Source organism: Oryzias melastigma, linkage group LG19 (assembly GCF_002922805.2).
Source record: "Oryzias melastigma strain HK-1 linkage group LG19, ASM292280v2, whole genome shotgun sequence".
NCBI lineage: Eukaryota > Metazoa > Chordata > Actinopteri > Beloniformes > Adrianichthyidae > Oryzias > Oryzias melastigma.
Window position 1 is genome coordinate 2,124,146 of NC_050530.1, and position 295 is coordinate 2,124,440.

Below are 295 nucleotides of genomic sequence, written 5' to 3' on the forward strand. Positions count from 1 at the left end.
TTCAAACTATTTTTGAGACGTACATTTTTTTTACAGTGAAATAAAAAAGTTATTGTTTGAAACAGCTTTTTTATAAAGGAATTTACCCACAACAACAACTATATTTTAGAAATGCTCAAAGAGAAGAAGTCAGGTCAGGAGTTTGGTGATGAATTCACATCCAAACGGAGGATCAAACACTTTATATCGAATATCTTTGTCCTCCGTACTTTTTCAAAGTCAGGTCTGAGAAGTTTGTGGTTACCATAACCAGCTTTCTCTGGAAAAATAAAACAGCAAGAATCAGCCTTAAAAC